A 23,760-nucleotide genomic window follows, 5' to 3' on the forward strand; every position below is an offset into this window, starting at 1 on the left:
CTTGCCCAAGGCCACACAGCTAGGTAATTATTAAGTGTCTGAGGCCAGATTTGAACTCAGGTACTCCTGACTCCAGGGCTAGTGCTCTATCCACTACACCCCCTAGCCACCACAAAAATAAAATATTTATTTAAAAAATTAAAAAGAGAAAAGAAATGGAGCATGCATGAAATAGCTACAAGGACCACTCGGTCACATCTTGGCCTGAAACACCAGGTCTTAAAGCTGCAGAACACAAAGGGACTACATGACCCCTGATGAATCTGAACCATTTCTTCCAATCTGGACTAGGTTCATCCATACCCGTTGCCTGGGCCCCAAAGATCTCAACCTTCTCATGAGCTATAGATGAAGGAGATAGAAAGCCCTTGGGAGAAAGTTAGGAAAATAGAAATAGGCAGAGGGGGGTCCCAGGAGACACAGGAACACTTGTGTGAACCTTTGAGCAGAGAGATGAGATGGCTAAATTCTCTGAGAGACATGGAAGCACTTGGCAGATCCCCCACCTGGTTCCTCCCAGCACTTGGGGGATGCATCTCCTCTTTTACCACATTAAGGGGGTGACTTGATTGGTCTCTTTTATGCCTCAGTTTCCCATTTCCTTTTTACCACTCTGACCCAGGCTGGAGTCAGAAGCCACATAACAATCTCTGACCATTAGAATTGGAAGAAAGCTTAGCAAACATCTAGTTCAATCTGTTCATTTTGTAAATGATGAAAAAGAGGACAAAAGAGATGCTACAACTTGCCTCAAGTGTGTTTTTGGCAGTCAGGGTTGGGATGGAAAGAGCTGGGCCTCTTTCTAAATAACATTCATTGCTGTTTCCAGTTTCCAATAGGATCTCAATTAAGCAGGTTGAACTCAACTGGGCAGCCTGGGTGAAAAGCAGGTTCTGCTCACTCCCTGAATCCTCTGCTCACTACTCACCTTATTCTGCAGAAGGGACTTCTCCAATCTGTGTGACACCTGGATCAGGACAATGCTGTTTAGGAGATGAGTCTCCAGCAGGAGCTATCTCAGGATTTGCCAGTTTGGTGATGTATCCTGGAACTTGACTCTGAAAACTTCTGGGAAAAGACAATTGGGAACCAAATCGGACAAAGAAAATTATAGACCAATCTCGCTGATGAATATTGATGCAAAAAATCTTAAATAAAATTTAAGCAATGAGAATATAGCAAGTTATTACTAGGATAATATGCCATGAACAGGTAGGATTTATACTAGGTAGGCAGGGATGGTTCAATATTAGGAAAACACTCAGCATAATTGAACATCAATAGCAAAACCAAGAGAAATCATATGATTATCTCAATAGATGCTGAAAAAGTCTTTGATAAAATGCAACATCCATTCCTATTAAAAACACTAGAAGTCAGCTAGGTGACTCAGTGGATAGAGCACCGACCCTGGAGTCAGGAGTACTTGAGTTCAAATCTGGTCTCAGACACTTAGTAATGACCTAGCTGTGTGGTCTTGGGCAAGCCACTTAACCCCATTTGCCTTGCAAAAACCTAAAAAAAAAAAAAAAAAAAGTATAACAAAAACTTGGTACAGACCCACATCTCACACCCTATAGCAAAATAAGGTAAAAATGGGTACAGAATTTAGACATAAAGGGCAACACCATAGATAAATTAATAGACCAAGAAATACTCTTATCTATCAGATCTATGGAAAGAGGAAAATTTTATGATCAAACAAGAACTTGACTACATTATAAACTGCAAATGAATCATTTTTATTATATTAAATTTAAAAGGTTTTGCACTAATAAAATCAATACTCCCAAAAATTAGAAGGAAAGCAGAAAGCTGAGAAACCATCTTCACAACTAGGAATCCTGATAAAGGTCTCATTTCTAAAATATATAGAGAATTGCATCAAGTTTATAAGGTTAGAAATCATTCCCCAAATGATAAATGGTCAAAGGATATGATAGATAGTTTTCAAATGAAGAATTAAAGCTATATATAATTATATGAAAAAAAGTTCCAAAATCATTATTGATTAGAGAAATGCAAATTAAAACAACCTCACACTTATCAGATTGGCCAAGATGAGAAAAAAGGGGAAATGATCAATGTTGGAGAGGTTGTGGGAGGATTGGAACACTGATGCATTGCTGGTGAAGTTGTGAATGGATCCAGCCATTCTGGAGAGTAATACCCTTTGATCCAGCAATTCCAATTCTAGCTCTATAGCCAGAAGAAATTATAAAAAATGGGAAAAGTCCTACATGATCCAAAATATTCATAGTAGCTCTTTTTGTAGTGGCAAAGAATTGGAAATTAAGGGGATGCCCATCAATTGGGGAATGCCTAAACAAGTTATGGTATATGAATACTATGGAATATCATTGTTCTGTAAGAAACCATAAATGGTCAGACTCTAGAGAAGCATGGAATGACTTACAGTATCTGATGCTGAGTGAAGGGAGCAGAGCCAAGAAAACAAAATACACATTAACAACAACATTATGAGATGATCAACCTTAATGGAAGTGTCTCCTCTCAGGTGTTCAAAGAGTTAGGACAACCATATTCAACCAGCTAAGGATAATGTTATCCCCATCCAGATTAAGGAAAACAAAACAAAACAAACAAGAAAAACCAACCCTTCAGAATCTGATGAACACTTTATAAAAATTATCCCTTATGTATCTCTTCCCCTTAATCCTAATTCCACATACTGAAAATGACTAATATATAAACATGTTTATCCAAAATATGTATGTACAATGCTAACCTGACAGTTTGCCACTGATGGAAGGAGGGTGGAAGGAAATTTTTAACTTAAAATTTTACATAAGGGCAGCTAGGTAGCACAGTGAATAGAGAACTAGTCATGGAGTCAGGAGGACCTGAGTTCAAATTTGACCTCAGACACTTAATAATTAGCTAGCTGTGTGACCTTGGGCAAGTCACTTATCCCCATTGCCTTGCAAAAAAATTGCGTGTGCATGTAGATGAAAATAAATGAATAAATAAATTTTAAAAGAAAAAGAAAGATAAAAGAAAAAAAGATAATCGGGGGGGGGGGGGGTTCAATTTCTCCTCCATCTTGAGCCATGCAGAAGGAAGTACAGATGGTAAGTAGGATTTTTAGATGTCAGCTCCCTGGCTTCAGAACTGTGACAGAATGCAGAATCCAGATATCAGAACTCATAAATGAAAGGATGAATGCCACCAGTCAAAGGAGAAAGAGTCAGAGAAAGAAAGAGAGGCTTTAGTCAAAGCAGCTGGTACTTATTTATGCTATTTATCTTCTGATGGGATTCTCCTTCCATCCCAACACTGAAATATCTGATTATAAACAGATCAGATTTAGTGGCCACCAAATCCTTTTCTTGTTTAATTAGTGAAAGGGCAGATAGAGATTTGGGAAGACATCTTGTTCATTTGAAAGACAAGAAATACATACTTGCTTCAATGTGGGCTGAAGATGAAGGATGGGAGGAACAGACACTGATCCTATATGGAAGTACCATAAGCAAAAGAGGAGTATTAGTATCATACTATGTGACCATATGTTTCCAATAAACAGCAGAAGTTGTAAGCAGAGAATCATAATATATGCAGACTTTCATATATACATACATATATAATATAAACATACATATCACTACACCTATCTGAGATAAACCCTCAAGGCCAATGGAAGTAGTTCCAGGCTCCTATGGGGTGTTTGTGCTCCATAGGACTGACCCTCATACCATGTAGAGGGAAGTTTCTCATACTTTGCTGTACATGATCAAGGTATATGTGGAGCTGTCACCCTTGTGACCATTCATACCCATTCTCTTAAATATGATCCTTAAATATGGTAGTGCTGCTTAGACATTATTGCACTCTGCTTCCCTAAAGCCTGATAGTCCTTTCTAGACATTATTGAACTCTGCTCCATTGAAGCCTGGACAAGGGAACACCAGCACAATACTCCTTTGCCTTTAAAAAAAAAAAGACACTAAATCAGTGCATGTGACTTGTCCAAGATCCTGCCATGGAACAGGAGCCAGAAATCTGGAACCCGAGCTGCCTGTTAACCAGCTACATCAGCTGTTCTGGAGCTCTGAATTCCTGTAATTCAGGATTTTGGCTTCTTCTTTGGGACACTGGGAATGTCCAATATTTTGTTCTTTCTGGGAAAATATCTGTTTATCATTAACACAAATATTCTTGTGTGCAATTCCCTAAAGTTTCAAGTAGTGAAAGGAGAGAAAGTCTAAACGAACCTTAGATTTTAACAGAAAGAGGAGTTTGCTTCTCTGGGATCTAGCAGCAGCAGCAGCAAAGAAATGAGAAGAAAAATAAAGTGATTTCTCCAGACCTCTTCCATGGGCCCTCTCAAATAGCCTACCTAACTCTCCTGTAACCACTCTGGTTGCTAACTTCCCAATTCCTGAACATCCCAGCCTGCCAACACAACGAGGTCCTTTTGTTTTTCCCTGTCCTTGCAGCTATGGCAGCCTTAGAACAAACAGTCCAAGTTTCTTGGTTCTCCATAAAAACAACAAATCACTGACTCCAGAATATAACCTGCCTATTTATCACTGTCACTCTAACATTTCCTTAAATTTCTCAGGAGAACACAATGGATTGTTGCATTACAAAAACAGGGTGGGGCAGGCATTGACTTCATGGGAAAATGGAATTGCCAAATCACCTGGGGAGGCAATAGCAGAATTAGGGGTAGAATTCAGTAAGATTGTTATTTCCCCTAGGCAGTTAGGTGGGTATAAATGAGCTCTTCTCCTTTGGAGCTTTGATTGTAAATTCCAGAGAATGTCTGCAGGAGAAAATGATAAACAGAGAAGAGCAGAAAAAAAAAAAAAACCACAAAAGAAAAACAAACCTTTTCAAATGTTCCAAGCAAGCATTCCAGTAGTAGCCAGTTTCAAATGCCCAGCCTTTAGGGAGGAAGCTGGTCTTGTGGCTAAAGATATAATGATGAGTAGAAGTGTGTAAGGGATTAAGTGACTGGAATGATGGATTCACAGGTTCCAGTTTTACTCTAAAATTTCATCCATGATTGTAACAAAGATGTGCAGCTACCCACAAGCTTCTATAATGGGTGGGCCTGGTGAATAGTAAGGTTATACTTCTTAGTCAGTCACATGGCAGAAACAAAGATAGGAACAGAAACATACTCATCCAAATAAGAATTCCATTAGAGGAATGGTAGAGAACTCCTGGGAAGAAGAAAGTGGAGAGGGGAACCCAAGGGAGGTCCCATAAAGTTCAGGCATAGTATCTGGAGAGTCCTGATGTCCAAAGGAGGAGGTACTACACTAGAGTAGCCTGATAATGTACAAAGTCCAAGGAGTGAGTGGGATTACCTGCCATGATAGTTAGACTCACCATGTTCCTTTTCCCAGAAAGGTAGGTAGAAGATAGATAATGGTGAGAAGAAGGGTCCCCATATCATGATACTATTCAGAACTATAGGTGTGGATTTATTTGCTTGGAAAATGTCCTTCAGAAAATTAAGCATGTCATCAAATAGTTAAGGGTTGTCAATGTGGGAAAAAGGGAGTTGACTTATTCTTTAAGACTTTAGAGGGATAAACTGATATGGTTCTAAAAGGCAGTTTGGGGCTCATTCTTTTTTTTTTCAGGTTTTTGCAAGGCAAATGGGGTTAAGTGGCTTGCCCAAGACCACACAGCTAGGTAATTATTAAGTGTCTGAGGCCGTATTTGAACCCAGGTACTCCTGACTCCAGGGCTGGTGCTTTATCCACTGTACCACCTAGCCACCCCCTGGGGCTCATTCTAAATCAGAATAACTAATATATAGAGCTGTCTTTTGATGGAATATGGGGTTTTTTGGAGGTAATAAGTTCTCCTTTCTCCTTCAGTGGAGATAATTTAAGCTATGACTAGATGACCAGCTATCAGGACCCAGGGTCTGAACACATTAAGTGCTTAATTAACATGGTGACTGACCATTCAAGAGATTCTTCATAGGTACAGGTTTGGACAGAAAGGCCTAAGGTCCCTTCCAATGCCAAGATTGTCTGAGTTCTATGACGTAGGGGGAATTATTTATGTTTATGATTCCAAACATGCCCAAGAAATGTAGATGGATGTTTACTGAACTATTAAGCTCTAATTTTCTTAGTAATAAAGATATGCAATGCAAGGAAAAGAACATTAGATTCAGAGTCAAAAGACTGGAGCTCAAGTTCCCATTCCATTTACTTTTGGAAATCCAATTTATCTCTCTGAGCCTCAGTTTCCTCATCATCCAGGAAATGCTTGTACAACTTACCTTTATGCTTTGTAAATCATGAGGCACTAGAAAAACTCAAGCCTCCTTCAAGGACCAGATGCAGTTCTTTGAACATGGGACATCCTCAGTAAATTTTTGGTTGATCAATTGATTGATTGCCAGGGTCAGGATCTAGTAGTATAGATTCAAGGAGAGTAAAGAGAGATAAAAAAAAAGAGAAGCTTTTATTGTTGCCTTTGAAGGTACAAAATGGAAAATAACCATGACCTCAGGCCTCAAGGGAAGATGACTTATGAGATGATATATAATCAATAAGATGACATATAATTAACACAAATAAGTACCAATCAATATTAGCACTTTGAAGCTCAGAGGATTAGGGATGAGGTTTCCATGTTGGAGAATGGATGGAATTAAGCTGATAAGATTTATGGGAGGGGTTGTTAGCTTTGAGCTGTTGTTTAAAGGATAAGCAGGATTGGGGTTTGATTGCCAGGAAGAGGAAAGTTTGTGGGGAGGTTTTCCTTCCCCCAAGTGGCCTGAGGCCTGATAGAGAGACCTGAATTGCAGTACTTCAGCTGAAACATAAACACATTGGGTAAGGTTGACTGTTAGAGAATTTTAAAAATTCTGGAGAAAATGGTATGTAGTATTCAGGGTCCCTCCTTCAAAACAGAATTTGTGATCACTATTCCCCTAAGCTTGAAGCATATGGGTGGGTAGAAGTGAGTTTCCAAACCCTAAATCACAGCTCAAGAGACCCCACTACTGTGGTATTTTTTTTTCACTACTCAACTAGCAGACACAGTTTATTTATATCATTATCTATTACTTCATTCCTGCCTTCATTTCTTCATCTATTTATAGGTAGACTTTTAAAATAAATTTATTTTTATTGAATTTATCTATTAATTTTTTGATTGATTTTCAATTTTCTCCCTCTCCTACCCATTAAGAAGACAAGCAGGGGCAGCTAGGTGTTGCAGTGGGTTGAGTACCAGCCCTGAAGTCAGGAGGACTTGACTTCAAATTGGAACTCAAACATTTAACAACTACCTAGTTGTATAATCTTGGGCAAATCACTTAACCCCATTGTCTTGCCAAAAAAAAAAAAAAACGGCAATAAGTACAATATCTATTATATATACAAAGTCATACAAAATGTATTTCCCCATTAGCTTTGTGGAAGAAAAATATAGCCACCTTATCCCTTCCAACCTCCATCCTCATGGCACAAGTTATCATTATTGTTGTTTTGTCCTTCATTCTGGAAGAGGACTGTGACATTAGAGATGTGATGCCATGAGATACCAATGAATTGGATTTAAGTGAGGGAGGGCTGTGCAAAGTCACTACCTCACTTTCTCCTCTGAAGTTATCAGAGTCCAGTGGTCAGATACAGATCAGGACATCTAGAACCTCTGTGAGCAACAGCAGCACAAGTTATCACCAAATGTGGATAAAACGGACACATGCCATCCATTACACAGGACTCACACACTTCTTTTTCATGTGCAGTTCTGCTTGACCTCTACTACATGGACCATTTCCACCCCTTTGGGTGGAAAAACCCTTTAGGGTTTTGCTGTTGTTGTTGATCCTTTTAGTAGTATCTGATTCTTTTGCAACCCCATTTGAGCTTGGTTTCCCACCTCCCTTCAGTGCATTTAGCATTTACCATTAGATTGTAGATTATTTGAGGGCAGGGACTGTCTGTCTTTTTCTTTTTTTTATTCCTAGTGCTTAGCACACTGCCTTAGCACACATCACAGTAGTTCCTTAAGAAATGTTTATTGAATTGAAATATTAGTAGCTCATTTCTCTTAAGAGCCAACATTGCCCTCTGGTGATGATATTTAGATCAGCTATTTTTATTCTTTATTAGTTCTGAAGCTTTGTTCGCATTATCTCTCTCTCTCTCTCTCTCTCTCTCTCTCCTCAAAGGGACTTCAGTGGTCTAACCTACCCCTAAAAGAGGGATGGGCTTATAACATCAATGAGATGCAGTAATCTGCCTTTCTTGGAATACTTCAATGAGCCTTAAGTATGCTATGTGTGTGCAGTATTTCGACTGAAACATAGTCAAACACATACGATAAGGTAGACTTTAAAAATTCTGTAGAAAATGGTGTGTAGTATCACAGGTCCATCCTTCACAACAGAATTCTTGAACACTACTCCTCTAATCTTGAAACATATGGAGGGTAGAAGTAAGTTTCCAAACGCTAAACCATAGCTCAAGAGACCTCACAACTGTGTATTTTTTTTATTATTCAACTAATGGACACAGTTTATTTCTGTCTTTATTACTTCATACCTTCCTTCATTTCTCCATCTATTTATTTATAAGTAGACTTTTAAAATAAATTTATTTTTATTGAATTTATCTATTTTTTTATTTTCAGATACAACTCTCCTTCCTCTTCCACCCATTAAAAAGGAAAGAAGGGACAGCTAGTGACACAGTGGATAGAGCACCAACCCTGGAGTAAGGAAGACCTGAGCTCAAATGTGGCCTCAGACACTTAATAATTACCTAGTTGTGTGATCTTGGGCAAGTCACTTAACCCCATTGTCCTGTGAGAGGGATGAAGAAATTGCTGGGTGAAGACTTCTCAGAGTCTTAGGAAAGTAACCTCTGAAGTGTCTCAAGAAATATTGTACAACTATCCCATTCTTATCTTCACAGAAGCAGACCCCTGTAAAAATAACCCCACCTAGTCTCAAAAAAAACAAAACAAAACAGGGCAGGTTGTCAAGAAAGAATCATGTCTTGCCTTACCAACAGCTTAACAATGGGGGCAGAAAGACCCTGATGGGTGATGACAAGATTGTGAGCCCCTGACAACAGAGAGGGACAGGATGGGTGTATGAGGAAATGCAGTCAAAATTTGTTTATCAGTATATAAAAATCTATCTTGCTTCTTCCATTTCGCCTCACTCTACCAGACAGACTTGCTGGTGGAGGTAACTCCCTATTTCTGCAGAACTGGAATAAAACTGCTTTGTTTCTACCTTGAGAAGCCTCTCATTTAATTATTTTAATTAATTAATCATTTTAATTAATCAGTTGTCTGTCCCACACACCTGCCAAAACCAAAAAAGAAAACAAAAGAAGACAAGAAGTACAATATCTATTTTATATATAAAGTCATACAAAATGTGTTTCTCCACTAGCTATGTGGAAGAAAAATATAGCCACCCTATCCCTTCCAACCTCCATCCTTATGGCACAGGTTATCATTATTGTTGTCTTGTCCTTCATTCTGGAAGAGGACTGTGATATTAGAGATGTGATGCCATGATATGCCAATGAACTGGATTTAAGTGAGGGAGGGCTGTGCAAAGTCACTACCCTCACTTTCTCCTCTGAAGTCATCAGAGTCTAGGGGTCAGATATAGATCAGGACCTCTGTGAGTAACAGCAGCACAAGTTATCACCAAATGTGGATAAAAGGGATACATAGCATCCATTACATAGAACTCACAAGCTTCTTGGTAACTCCATTTTCTCATGAGCAGTCTTCTTGACTTCTATTTCATGAACCATTTCCACCCCTTTTTGTTATTGAGTCCTTTCAGTAGTATCCGACTCTTTGCAACCCCATTTGAGCTTGATTTCCCACCTCCCTCCAGTTATATACCATTAGACTGTAAACTACTTGAGGACAGGGACTGGTTGTTTTTTATATTTCTAATGCTTAGCACACTGCCTTAGCGCACATCATAGTAGTTGCTTAAGAAATGTTTATTGCATTGAAATGCTAGTAGCTCAGTTCTCTTAAGAGCCAACATTGCCCTCTGGAACAGTTATATTTAAGTGTGTGCGGGGTGGGAGGGGCAGACTTCAGTGTTCTAACCTATCCCTAAAAAGTTTTTAACATCCATGAGATGCATTAACCTACCTTTCCTGGAATACTTCAATGTGCCATAGGTATGTTGTATGTGTATATATTTTTTTCTCCTCATCATCATCATCCTCCTTTTCTCCTGATTACATTCCAGCTTGACCATAGGGTCTTTACAACCAAGACATGAAGCATTAGACATGAGTCACATCAAGTCACAACCTGAAGATGAAGGAAGGGAAAAGAAAGGATGAGAAGCAGGAGGAGACAGGCAGAATTCTAATTGTGAGAAAGTTTTTTTCTTAAGTAACAAGTCATTCAGAGGACCCCCTAAAGAATATATTTCAGTGCCTCAAAGAGATGGCACTCCCTTCCCATCTGGAGAAGTGTTAGGATCCATTGAGAAGCTTTCGATTTTTCAAGGCCAACTCTGCCCTGCAACCATTGTTCCTTTGAAACACAGAACATTTTCAAGGGGACTCTCTGAAGACCTATTGCCTTATTATCAAGTCTATTATATTCACATCAGGCCTAAACTGACCTCTTGATAACTTCTATGCTCCTAATTCTGTCCTCAGGGACGCATAAAAAACTTTCCCTAATCCCTGTGATTGACCTTCAAATGTTTAAACTCAGTTATCCTCCCAAGTCTTTCTTTTTATGTATAATATATTCCCAGTTCCTCCAACTGCCCACTAGATGAGGTAGTGGGTAGAATGTTGGAATTGGAGTTAGGAAGACCTGAGTTCAAATTCTGCTTCATAACACTGGGCAAGTCATTTAACTTGTCTGTATATTATTTATAAAATGAGGGAGTTGATGGAGACCTCAATTTCCTTCCAGTTTGCATTGTGTAAGTCTGTAATGCCAATGGGCCATAGATGTCAAGTCCTTCACCATTATATGATTGCCCTCCTCTAGACACTTTGTCATTGCCCCTCCTAAACTGTGAGAGTCAGAACTGAATACAGATGTGGTCTGACAGGGTAGAGAATAGTGGAAAGTTCACCTTATTCCTGCAACTAGTGCCTCTCTTAATACAGTCCAAGACGACATTAATTTTTGATTGTTATATAACTATTGATATTATCAAGCTTGTGGTCTGCTAGAAATCACAGATCTTTTTCAGACAAACCATTGTCTAACCATGCTTCCTCCATCTACTTGTAAGCTTGATTTTTTTTTGAACCTGCTAAATAGTCAATTTGATCCAGAGTTGGCAGGTAGGTGGAGCAGTGGATACAGCGCTACTGGACCTAGAGTGAAGAAGACCTGAATTCAAATCCAGTTACACTTAATAGTAAATGAATAAGTCACTTAATTTGTTTGACTCATTTTCCTCAACTGTCAAATGGGAATGAAAATAATAACATATTTACCTCCCAGGGTTGAGGATCAAATGAAATATATTTATCCCTTCCACTTCATGGGGATTAGGAGTGCAGCACCCTTACAATTTGGAATATCCACAAATTTTTAGGTCCTTCTTTCATACCAGAGGTCTGAATTGTTTTCATTTTTATTTATGGAGTTTATTGTACCCCATTTTAAAATTTGGATTATGTATTTGGTCATAGGCCATATTATACAATATTGTATATAGTTATATATATATATATATATATTATATATTTATGAATTTCTAAACTTTTTCTGTGTCATCTGCTGATCTTCTTGTGTTGCCTGAGTCTTCTCCAAAATTCCCAAAAAATGTCCATTTAATTTTTATGTCGATCCATGATATATCAAAAGCACAATGGGCAAAATCACAATGAGGAAATAATAACTGTACTATTTGTAAAGCAGTTCACATATTATTTGGCACACAGTAGGTGTTATATAAATGGTAGTCATGATGAGGATGATCTGGATCAGTCAAGTTCTTAATCTGAGGTCTGTGAACTTGATTTTTAAAATTATTTAATAATTGCATCTTAATAAAATTAGGTGTTTTTTTCTCTTTTTCTAATATGAATTTAAAAACATCATTCTGAGAAAAGGGTACCTAAGCTTCAGAAAGAAACCATGAAACAAAAACATTTTGAGTATTCTCATTCTAGTATTTGTACTTTTTTGCTTTTTTACTCCCATCAGCCAAAGAGGTGGTCTGGAACAAGGAAGAGAGAGATCTGACCTTGAAGTCAGGAAGACCTGGATTCAAATCCTATCTAACAGATACTGGCAAACTTGGTGTCCTAGATCAAAGATGTCAAAACACCTGCCTTGCAGATCCCCTAGGCTAGCAATACTTTAGAGGCAAGTGGTAGATGCTCCTGGTGGGAACTATTAAACAAAATAAATAAAAATACAACAGAACATAAAGTTAATATATGATATTCTAAATTAAATTTGTGTGAGGAGGCTCCTTCTGAAAAGTTTAGTGTTCTTATTTTCATTTGAGTTTGACACTACAACTCTAAGCAACTTTCTTAACTTATAATTTGTGGGTACTCCCTAGATCTGCTCTGATAGAAGGAGTATCTTTACTGAAAAGTTCCTCAATTAAAGGACATCACAGGCCCAATCTATTTTCCTTATTATTCCATCTAACATCTTAGCCAACTCTTTTTTTTAGGTCTAGCCTTTTGTCAACTGGAGATTTGGTAAGAATCCTAGAAATCTATGCCTTTATACATGTGAGTGATTAAAAATATTAAATGAAATGGGATTAAGTACAGATTCCTAGGTAACTCCACTGGAGACTAACTCTCTACTGGCATTTCTACAACAGTGGCGTTAAATGATCATTGTAGACACATATTGACTTAGAAAACCACAAATTAACATTATCTTGGTCATATTGTATTTCTTATGAATTTTGGAAAACATTTTCCAATTACATTTTAATCTGGTTATTCCAATTTTGACACCTCAGCTCTGTGTGGATGCTGGTAAATAGCAAACTTATTCCTATTGCTATTGGAATTTGACAAACTGGGGTGGCTAGGTGGCACAGTGGATAAAGAACCGGCCCTGGAGTCAGGAGTACCTGGGTTCAAATCCAGTTTCAGACACTTAATAATTACTTAGCTGTGTGGCCTTGGGCAAGCCACTTAACCCTGTTTGACTTACAAAAAAAATTTTTTTTAATTTTAAAAAAAAGGAATTTGACAAACTAAGGCAGTTCTCCCAGTGAGTTATCATTTGTTAGCAGAGGCATGCAGCTGGTATTACATTAGGTTTTTGGCTAACTTCCATTTGTGCCTTGGTGTGTCTTCCTTCTGACTGACAAGACTGTACAACATTTGGCCTTCCCCTGGCCGATGCAAGGCAATCATGATTAGTGGACATTTTAATGAAGTGGTGGCCTAAGATCTCAACTCCTGTCTATTACTTCACTTTTGGGTAGGGGTGGGAACAGTGAATAAGGACAACCTTCTTCAAAATTAGAGTTCTCTAAAAGGGGAATAGATTAACACAGGAAACAGGAAATTCTGCCCCACAAAATGTTTTCAAGAGAATATTGGATTACTCTGTTAGAGATTTTTGCAGAGAGAATTGTTCTTTTTAATTTTTTTTCCCAATTACATGTAAAAACTATTTTTAACATCCATTATTTTGGGGGGGTTTCAAGACAATGGGGTTAAGTGATTTGCCCAAAGTCACACAGCAAGGTAATTATTAAGTGTCAGATTTGAACTCAGGTCCTCTTGACTCTAGGGCTGGTGTTCCATCCACTATACCACCTAGCTGTCCCTTTAACATCCATTTTTAAAAATTTTGAGTTCTAGATTCTCTCCCTTCCTCCAGGTCCTTGAGAAAACAGCATTTTGATATAGAATATACATGTGCAATTATGCAAAATATAATTTCCACATCAACCAATTAAAAAAGAAAACAGACCCAAAAAAAAGGCCAACAAAAATAAGGGGAATTTTAAAAGTATGCATTCGTGTCTACCCTGGAACAGTATCCAAAGCCCTGCTCCTCCATGGCAATAATTGTCTCATTCCTTATGACTTGGGTCCCTGCTTTCCTGCAGCCACAATTACTAGTGTTCCTTTCTATCCTGCACATGAGACCAGGGATCCTGCTCCCTTTCCAGTGACCACACATACTCATCTCTGTCCTATAGCTGTTACCAGGGCCCCTGCTCCTCTGTGGCCCCAAAAACTAGTGCTCCTCTTCACCCTGGGACTGCAACATGTATCTGACGGGCAATGCAATAGGGTCCTGTACCCAGTGCCACCAAAGGGTCCCCTATATTCCACCACTTCCAAGGCTTCTGATGATTGTTTTCAGAGTGACCTGTGACCCAATCCTGACCGGCCCCCTCAGGGAGACAGACCTTTCCTGTCAACCTCCTAAGTTGTCAGACTGGAAAACTGATTCACCTAAAACTTTTGTTTCCCATTCCAGAATCTGTCTTGATGCCTTATTTTATTTTGAAGTTGTTTGAAGGGAAATTTGGGAGAGCTCAAATGAATTCTTGCCACTACTCTACCATCTTGTCCCTCTCTCTCCAGGTGTCTGTTCATAATTTTCATAAGCAATTTCCAAATAGTCCATCAGAAAGAATCCCTCTTTACAAAATAAACTTCTAAGTCACTTTCCTTCAGTTGTGAGAGGACCTTGTTTCTCATTGAACTGCTTCATTATTTTAAAACTTCACAACTTTCAACAACTTTTCTCACAGAGTCATGAAAAAAATCTGAAGATTCAAGGGACTGAAACTCTGGCAAGTCCCCAAAGAACTTCACAGATATTTACTAAGTCTGTAGTACTTTCCCAAGCTGTAAGTAATTATTATTATTATTATTATTATTAATTTTAAAACAAAATATAATCAATTAAATACTTGACAGCTTGTTTTAACCCTAACAATATTTCCTATAAAAAGAGGAGTCAATTTTTCAATGAATGATTCCCCAAAAATCATAATGCAAGAAAAATTAGAAGCCTAACACCATAAACAATATTATGGATTTTAAAAAAAAACAGAAAACCTATTGCCAGTCAAATAACATCAATTTGGTTGAATGCATTTCCAAATCATCTTACCTAGTAAATCACTTAATCCATCTATCAATTTGACAATCTGTACTAAAACAAGTAGGGAGGGCAACTAAGTGGTCCAGTGGATAGAGCACCAGTCCTGGGGTCAGGAGGATCTGAGTTCAAATGAGGCCTCAGAAAATAATTCCCTGTGTGACCCTGGGCAAGTTACATAATTCCACTGTCTTGCAAAAAAGGAAGAACAAGTAGGGAATAATTATACTTTTATTTCTTATTCATGCAGCATCTAAGTAAATAACCTTAATGCCAAATATCAAGTATATTTTCCATTAAAATATTGGATGTAAAAGTGTTTTACAATTAAAAAAGGTCATTCACCAAAAGATAAGTAACAAAACATATGAGAAGTTCTCAAAAGAAGAATTGCAAACTATTAACTTCCATGTAAATCACTAATAATAAGAGAAATAAAATCAAAACAACCATGAAATTTCACTACACTATGCAAATTGGCAAGTATGACAAAAATTGGGAAAAGTCAATATTGGAGGAGGCTATAAGAAGGTAAACACATTAGTGCATTAGAGCTATGAATCTCTAACACCATTTTGGAAAGCAATTTGGAATAATGAAGATAAAGTGACTAACACCAAACTCTTTGACCCAGAGATTCCACTACTAGGTTTATAGGAAGTCACTGACCACAAGAAAGTCTCCATACATATGAAAATGTTTATAGTAGTACTTTTGTGATAGCAAAGAATTTGAAAGTAAATCTCATCATTTGGGAAATGACTAAAATTGCATGCATGAATGTAATTGCTATAGGAGAAATATCTCCTCTGTAAGTTTGTGTGGTAGATAACTGTTACAAAAATAAGTCTACCACAACACAGAAATTATAGAGGTAAAAATCTAGGTTTCACTATGATTGAGTACAAATTCAGGAGGACAATTAGGTGACACAATGGTTCAAACTCAGGAAGAACTGATTTCAAATTCAGTTTCAAACATTTATTATCGGTAGAGCCAAGATGGCGACAAGAAGGGATCCAGTCTTAGGAGCTCTCTGATAAAATTCATCAGCTAAGGACTCTAAGTAAACTTTCGAGAGACCCAGTGAGGCAGTTCTCCTACTCAAGGTAACCTGGAAAAGAGCAGAAAGGCTCTGCTCCCTGGGGATTGGAGAGGCAGCCTGCCAGAGGGGTGGCCCGCCAGAGCCAAAGAACTTCAGCCTCCCGGAGGCAGCCCCAGGGTGCTGGGAGTCTCAGCTCACAGCAGCGGGGGAGTCTCCTGAGCTGCACCCCAAGGAGCACCAGGCACAAAGTGGGGGGAACAGCAGGGGACCTCTGCCAGAGCCAGCATGTGGAGCCCAGCCCTCAGGGCACACAGCAAGCAGCTTGGTCTTTCCCCAGCCCTGATCCAGGAAACAGAAGCAGGCAGAGCTGGTAAGCAGGAGCCTCCAGGGCATGAGCCCATTGAGCTGAGGGAGTGGAGTGAAGAGAGACTGCAGAGCTCTGTGCTCTGCCTCTGGAACAGGACTCTGGGGCTCTGACCACATTCAGATCCTGATCACAGTCTAGGCCCCCCCATAGAACAACAGGGCCCCCCATCTCAGCCCCGTGGCAGAGTGGGGTGCTTATGGTCATTCACAGACCAGGAGGGAGGACAGAGCCTCACACACTGAGACCCTTGTGGGAGTGTCCCAAAAGCTTAGGAAGCACCCCCAAACCAGGCCCAGGCCAGGAAAATGAGCAAGCAAAGAAACAAAAGGAAGACTATTGAGAAATATTTTGCAAATGAGCACAAGAAGGATCAAAATACTCAGTCTGAAGATGAGGAAGCATAAGCTCCTGCATCTAAAGACTCCAAGAAAAACAGAAATTGGGCTCAGGCTATGACAGAGCTCAAAAAAGACTTTGAAAATCAAATGAGGGAGTTGGAAGAAAAACTGGGAAAAGAAAGGAGAGAGATGCAGGAAAAACATGAAAATAAAGTCAGAAGCTTAGTCAAGGAAATCCAAAAAAATGCTGAAGAAAATAGCATGCTAAAAAAACAGCTTAGGTCAAATGGATAAAACAGTTCAAAAAGTTATTGAGGAGAAGAATGCTTTAAAAAGCAAAATTGGCCAAATGGAAAAAGAGATAAGAAAACCCTCTGAGGAGAACAAATCCTTCGGACAAAGAATAGAATTCAGGGAGACTGAAGAATTTAACAGAAATCAGGAGTCAATACTTCAAAACAAAAAAATGAAAAATTAGAAGAAAATGTGAAATATCTCATTGAAAAAACTGATATGGAAAACAGACATAGGAAAGATAATTTAAAAATTATTGGAATACCTGAAAGTCATGATCAGGAAAAGAGCCTTGACATCATTTTCAAAGAATTACTACAGGAAAATTGCCCTGATATTCTAGAAGCAGAGGGCAAAATAGAAATGGAGAGAATCCACCGATCCTCCCCAGAAAGAGATCCCAAAAAACCAACCCCTAGGAATATTATAGTCAAGTTCCAGAATTCCCAAGTCAAAGAGAAAATATTACAAGCAGCCAGAAGGACACAGTTCAAATATCGTGGAGCTGCAGTCAGGATCACACAGGACTTAGCAGCAGCTACATTGGAAGCTCGTAGGGCTTGGAATACAATATATGGGAAGGCAAAAGAGCTTAGAATGCAGCCAAGAATGAACTACCCAGCAAGGCTGAATGTCCTCTTCCAGGGAAAAAGATGGACTTTCAATGAACCAGGGGAATTTCAAAGGTTCCTTTTGGAATGGCCAGAGCTGAACAGAAGGTTTGATCTTCAGATACAGGACTCAGGTGAAGCATGGAGACTGGGGGAGAGGGGGGAAATATGAGGGACTTCATGATGATGAACTGCATGTATTCCTGCATAGAAAAATGACACTGATAATACTCATATGAACCTTCTCAGTTAATAGAGCAGGTAGAGGGAGCTTTTATAGTTGAAACACAGGAGAAAGCTGAATTTGAAGATAAAATATGGTGTAAAAATGGAGTCAATAGAAAAAAAGGGAAATGGAATGGGAGAAAGAAAAAGGAGAGGGGGAATAGTCCAAGATATTTCACATAGGATTTTTTTTATTACAATGAGATATTGCAATGATATGGAAGTGGGGAGGCAAGGGTCAATGAGGGAACCTTTGCTCTCATCAGAGATGGCTAGGAGAGGAAACAGCATATATACTCAATGGGGTATAGACATCTGGAGTAAGAAAGAGGGGGGGAGCAGGGGGAAGGGGTAGGGATGTGAATAAAGGAGGAGAGGATGGACCATGGGGGGAGAGTGGCCAGATTTAACACATTTTCTTTCTTACTTCTTGCAAGGGGCTGGGATTGGAAGGCCTGCCCAGGACCATAGGGCCAGGTGGATTCTGGGCCTAAGGGGTGGTATGGGGGCTCAGGGCTTCTTGGCCCCAGGACCAGGGATCTGTCTGCTGCGCCACTCAGCGACCCTACAGCAGAGTCAGAGTGAAAGGAGAGAGAAAATAGAGTACATGGTAGTGGAGAAATAAGAAAGGAAGGAGTTGCAATCAGCAATGGCAATGGTAGAAAAATGTGGAAGTAACTTTTGTGATGGACTTAACATAAAGAATGAGATCCACCCATGACAGAGTTGTTGGTGTTGGAACAAAGACTCAAGCACATTTTTTGTTATTATTATTTGGGGGAGGAGGGCAAGTGGGGCTGGATGGCCTGCCTGGGGCCACATAGCAGGGTGATCTTTGGGTGTCTGGGGCCAGATTTGGACCCAGGTGCTCCTGGCTCAAGGGCCAATGCTCTGTCTGCCACCCAGCCACCCCTACTATTATTACTATTTTATTTTATTTTGGGTCTTTTTTTTCTTTCTTTTTTTTTTTTGGTTTTTGCAGGGCAGTGGGGATCGGGTGGCTTGCATGTCACACAGCTGGATGATTGTTGGGTTTACAAGGGGGTGCTCGTGGCTCCAGGGCTGGTGCTTCATCCATTGCACCACCTGGCCATACCTACAATTATTACTATTATTTTATTTTTATTTTTATTTTTTTCTCTCCCCTTTACTTTTTTCGCCCAAGCAAGTCTATCTGTATTCATGGGGGAGGAGGGGTATTTTGTTTACTTGCAAACAAGAATATTTTATTAATGTAAAAAACATTTGTACAAAATAAGAATAAAAAATAAATTAAAAAAACATTTATTATCTATATGACCCTGGGAAAACCACTTAAACTTGATGCCTCAGTTTCCTCATCTGTAAAATGATCTGGAGAAGAAAATGGCAAAGCCACTCTTAAGAAAACCCCAAGTCGGAGCAGCTAGGTGGGACAGTGGATAGAGCACCGTCCCTGGAGTCAGGAGTACCTGGGTTCAAATCTGACCTCAGACACTTAATAATTACCTAGCCGTGTGGCCTTGGGCAAGCCACTTAACCCCATTTGCCTTGCAAAGAAAAAAAAAAACCTAAAAAGAAAACAAAAAGGAAAACCCCAAGTCATAAAGAGTAGGACAGGATTGAAACAACTAAACAGCAGTAATTGTTCAGAATTTTAAAACAACAACAAAAATCTCTGAACCAAGATTGGAATTTCTGTCAGATTTTATAGAGAAAATTTTATCAGTCAGAAAAATAATTTTTTAACATTTTAAATATTTTTATAGCCTCTAAGGCCATGAAGGTTACCCAAACCTAGTCAAATGAATCCAATTCAATTCCTTTTTTTTATTATTTTTTTAATTTATTTAAGGCAATGGGGTTAAGTGGCTTGCCCAAGGCCACACAACTAGGTAATTATTAAGTGTCTGAGGTCACATTTGAACTCAGGTCCTCCTGACTCCAGGGCCTGTGCTCTATCCACTGTGCCACCTAGCCACCCCTAATCCAATTCAATTTCACTTATGCTTCTTTAAGTAAGGCTAAACAAACTAAATCAGAATCAGAATCTCATACCTTTGCTAAGGATAGTTAAGCAGATTCTCCATATTCTCTAAATAAGATTACATATTAAACAACCCTACACTTAAAATCTACAAGATTACATTTTAAAGAAGTCACAGTTTGAAAGAAATTGAAAAAAAAGAGATTTACATGCTTCAGATTTGAGTCAGGAAAATTCTCAGATAAAATCTTTTTTGGAAGGTTTTAGAAATTATTTCCATTTGATTTCTTATCTCAGTAATGTCAAACCCTTCACTTAAAACTATCATCATTTGAGTCAAGGGGGTTTTTTTGTTTGTTTTTTAGCCAGGTGCGGTCAATATTAACAGCAAACAGATTTCAAGAGTCAGGCAGATATTTAGAAGAAATGCCATAATAAAAGGAAAATGGAACCTTCCCATCACATAGCAAAATATTACTGTGTTGTAAGAATGATGAATAATATAATGAATATAGAAAAGCATAGGAGGAGCTGTATGAAGTGATGTAGATTGAAGGACCAAGGAAACAAAATACACAATAGTTATAATGATGTAAATAGAAAAAAACCCCACAATTAATCAATAAACACTAGTTATATGACCTTGGGCGAGTCACTGGTACCAGACACTATGCTGAGCCCCGAGGATACAAACAGAAGCAAAAAACAACCCCTGCCTTCAAGGAAATCACAGTGTTATAGGGATGGTGACAAATATATACAAACAAACAATATACTATGATGTATATGATGTTTGTTCTTCATTCTCAAAGATGACCATGGCATCAGGAAAGTGATGCCATTACAAGCACATGAATGAAATTTGAGGGGGAGGTGCCTTCTCCTTCAGAGTCATTTGGGTCCACTGGCCAGATATGAATAAGGACACCTGAAGATGGCCCTGAATGGGAAGCAGTCAGGGTTAAGTGACTTGCCCAAGGTCACAAAGCTAGTAAGTGTCAAGTGTCTGAGGCCAGATTTTACACAGGATAAATAAGAAATAAAAGAGAGAAGGCATTAGAATTAAGAAGGGTGTAAAACTCAAAACCTTGCAAAAAATGGTTGTTGGAAACTGTCATTGCATGTAGTTGGAAAAATATAAAATATTTTTTAAAAAGAAAAGAAGAGGGGTTGGGGAAAACTTCCTGAAGAAGGTGAGATTTTAGTTGGGACTTAAAGGAATCCTGGGAGGTCAGTAGCTGGAGAGAAGAAAGAACCTTCCAGGCAAGATTGGTAACCAAAGAGAATGCCTGAAGCTGAGAGATGGAGTGTTTATAGAATAGCCAGGTGACCAGAGTCATTGAATCTAGTATGTGATGGTACTGGAAAGATGGGAAAGGTAAAAGGGGGCTAGGTTTTGAAGGTCTTTGAATGCCAAATAGAGGATTTTGTATTTAATATTGGAAGCAATAAGAAGTCATTGGTGTTTGAGTCAAGAAGTGACATAATCCAAACTAAGTTTTAGGAAAGTGGCTGAATGGATGATGGATTAGAATGGAGAGTCTTTGAGGCAGGTAGACCCATCAACAAGCTATCGTAATAATCTAGGAATGAGGTAGAGAGAACCTGAAGTATTGGTGGCAGTGTCAGAGGAAAGAAAAGGACTTATTGGAGAGATGATATATATATATATATATCATCCTTTTGAAAAAGGAATGTTGCAAATGTTGCAAAAAAAAAGAATAAGCACAACTTCAAAGAAGATATCCCACCCCATCCCTTACAAAAATAGGAGGTCTGACATGTGGCAAATATTTTCATATTTTTTGATATATTGATCAGCTTTGCTGACTTTTTCTTTTTTGTTGTTGTTGTTGTTTTAAAATTTTGTTATGTAGGGTATTTCTCCAGGAGGGGAAAGAAGGAAGAATATGGGGGAAATGTTAATGGTGTTTTTTTAAAAAGACGTAAATAAAATTTACTGGATAGCTAGGTGATACAATGAATAGGATACCAAGCTTGAGTCAGAAAGACTTATCTTCCTGAATTCAAATCCAACTCAGCCACTTTCAGTGTGATCCTGATAAAGTTACTTAATCCTCTTTGCTTCAGTTTCCTCACCTGTGAAATAAACTGGAGAAGGAAATGATCAATCACTCCAGGATCTTTGCCAAGAAAACTCAAAAACTTAAAAAAAAAAAATACTCCACAAAGAGCTAGACATGACTGAAGAACACCAATAAAAATAAAATTTAGTTTTTTTAATTGCTTTGCAAATCTTTAAAGTACTCCATTAATGCACAGTATTATTTCTTCCTTTTTTGGTGGGGAGAGCAAGGCAATCAGGGTTAAGTGACTTGCACAAGGTCACACCACTAGTCTCAAGTGAGGCTAGATTTGAACTCAGATGTTTCTGACTCCAGGACCAGTATTCTTTCCACCTATCTGTATTATTTCAAGAGACAGTGAATCTTGACAGAAAAAAACACTGAACCTGGAGTCACAAATCTCTGGCTATATAACCCTGAAGCAACCTCTCAAACTTCAGTTTCCTCATCTTTAAAATAGGAATTACATCACCTATTTCACAGTATTGTGAGGATTAAACAATATGGCAAGTGCTCCACAGACCTTTAAGAGCTATTTAAATGGGTCCCTCCTCATTTCCACCTCCTGGCTTCCTTTAAACCCCAACTAAAATCCCATCTTTCTCAAATCCTATTAATTCTAGTGTCTTCCCTCTATGAATTATTTCATATTTAACCTGTGAGTGTGTGTGTGTCTTTGGGTGTGTGTGTAGTTTGATTTGTTCATTTTCTCCTTCATTAGACTATGATCCTTGAGAGCAGAGATTATCTTTTGACTCTTTTTGTATCCCACATTTAGCAAAATAGCTAATAGCAGGTGTTTGGTAAATCTTTTTATTAATTAACTGATAGAATTAAGAGGGACTGGGAAAATCTATAGAAGATGAGATTTTAATTGAGACTTGAAGGAAGCCAGGAGGCAGATTTAAAAAGGGAGAAGATTGCAGGTAAGGGTGATAGCCAGAGAGAATGCCTGAACCAAGAGAGACGAAGTGTCTTGTTTATGGAATGGCCAGGAGGTCAGTGTCGCTGGATTAATAGGTACCTGGGGGAATAAAGTATAAGAAGACTGGAAAAGCATAGGTGAGGGGAGGAAGATATGACATTATGAAAAGGCTTTGAAGTCCAAACAGAAAATTTGATATTTGATGCTAGAGGTGATAGGGAGCCAGTGGAGTTTATTGAGTAAGGGGAATGATGTTGTCAGATCTGAACTTAAGGAAAATGGCTAAATGGAGGATGGACTAAAGGAAGGAGAGATGAGGCAGGCAGATCCACCAGCAGGCTCATGCAATAATCCAGGTATGAGGTGATAAAGGTTTGCACCATAGTGATGGCCATGTCAGAGGACAGAAGGGGGCATATTTGAGATATATTGCAAAGATGAAATCAACAGATCTTATTAATAGTTTGAATATGTGGGGGGGGGAGACAATGGATTGAACTCTAGATTGTGAGTCTGAGAGACTGAAAGGATGGTATTGCCTTCTTCAATAAAGGGGCATGTTGAGTTTAAGTTGTCTACTGAATATCCTGTGTGAGATGTCTGCAAGATTGTAGGAAATGATAGTCAATGAATGATAGTCAAATGAAAGTCAATAGAGAGGGATTACGGATGGAAAGGCAAAAATATGGCACTTTTATGAAGTGTAGGTGTCACTAAAGGGATGGGAGTGGCACTGTTTTGGGTAGATAAGCAACTCTTTCCATCATCAACCTGCTAGTAAATAAGTTCTTGCCATGAATAGATTTCAAGGATTCATGAATTTTTTTTATCTC

The 23,760-nt window shown here is 38.7% G+C and overlaps 1 long non-coding RNA gene across 3 annotated transcripts in view; it reads right to left on the bottom strand.

Annotated features, from left to right (window-relative positions):
* Positions 1-204: 204 nt before the first annotated feature.
* LOC141495351 (uncharacterized) overlaps positions 205-23,760 on the bottom strand; it is a 66,660-nt gene continuing 43,104 nt past the window's right edge. For 2 of the 3 annotated variants that reach the window (XR_012470746.1, XR_012470745.1), the window contains 3 exons: positions 10,138-10,302; positions 6,272-6,403; positions 205-1,068 (listed from right to left, as the gene is read on the bottom strand). This is a non-coding gene — a long non-coding RNA (uncharacterized LOC141495351). Of the gene's footprint in view, positions 1,069-4,424; positions 4,937-6,271; positions 6,404-10,137; positions 10,303-23,760 lie in introns of those variants that run through there. The other variant, XR_012470747.1, reaches the window with a different exon arrangement.

This window comes from Macrotis lagotis, chromosome 8 (genome assembly GCF_037893015.1).
Source record: "Macrotis lagotis isolate mMagLag1 chromosome 8, bilby.v1.9.chrom.fasta, whole genome shotgun sequence".
Lineage (NCBI taxonomy): Eukaryota > Metazoa > Chordata > Mammalia > Peramelemorphia > Peramelidae > Macrotis > Macrotis lagotis.